The sequence below is a fragment of the Buteo buteo genome, chromosome 27, assembly GCF_964188355.1.
Source record: "Buteo buteo chromosome 27, bButBut1.hap1.1, whole genome shotgun sequence".
Lineage (NCBI taxonomy): Eukaryota > Metazoa > Chordata > Aves > Accipitriformes > Accipitridae > Buteo > Buteo buteo.
The window spans coordinates 8,459,766-8,460,552 of record NC_134197.1 but is presented as its reverse complement, the minus strand read 5'-3'; positions in this window follow the sequence as shown (position 1 = coordinate 8,460,552).

The window sequence follows — 787 nt, the reverse complement described above, 5'->3', positions numbered from 1 at the left end:
GCCCCGGAAGAGCACTGTGCGGGCCAGGAAATGCTCCCCGGGCCCGGCGGAGGGCGGGGGAGTAGGGAGGGGCGATGGCGCTCCGCAGCGCCCCCGCCGGCGGGGAGAGGAATGGCGGGTGGGAGGGTAGGGGCGCGGAATTGCCCGGGCTGGGTCGGCCGGGTCCGGTCACTGCTGGGTGGTCTGGGGGCTCGCCGGAGGTTGGGGAGCCGCGGGGAATCCCGTCTTCCCCTCAGCAAGAGCCTGTGCCCGGTCAGTGATCCGTGAGCCCTGCTGGAGCTTCCCAGCACGGCCCCTCCCGGGCAGCCCCTCTGCAGGCGGGAAGTTACTGCCGGTGGGACCGGCGGGTGCCGCAGTGCCAAATCACCACTTGGCCATAACACCCCTTCTCTAAAGAGCAAACGCAGCGCGGTTCAGTTCCCTTCTGATTCGTTCAAAGCTGCTTGGCAGCTGAAAAAAAGTAGAAACGCTTTATTTTTAGAGGTAAAATCCGAGATTTGAAAGATGAGATCTACAAGTTTGAATATGTTGAAGGAAATGTCATCCAGCATCACTTAGTGCAGGTAATTCTTTCTCCATAAATAGATACACTACGTTTATTCTGATTATTTTTCGGGTTTTTTTGTCTGGCATATTTAAGATAGTGGCATTTAACTAATAAAGTACTCAAGAAGCTTTATCTGTTACTTTTCAGTTCCCATTTTAGTCAAAATTCAGTGTGAACTAAATTATAAGTAAAACCAGCTACATGGTAAGAGATGTATCATTTTGCTTCTCTATAGGAGAA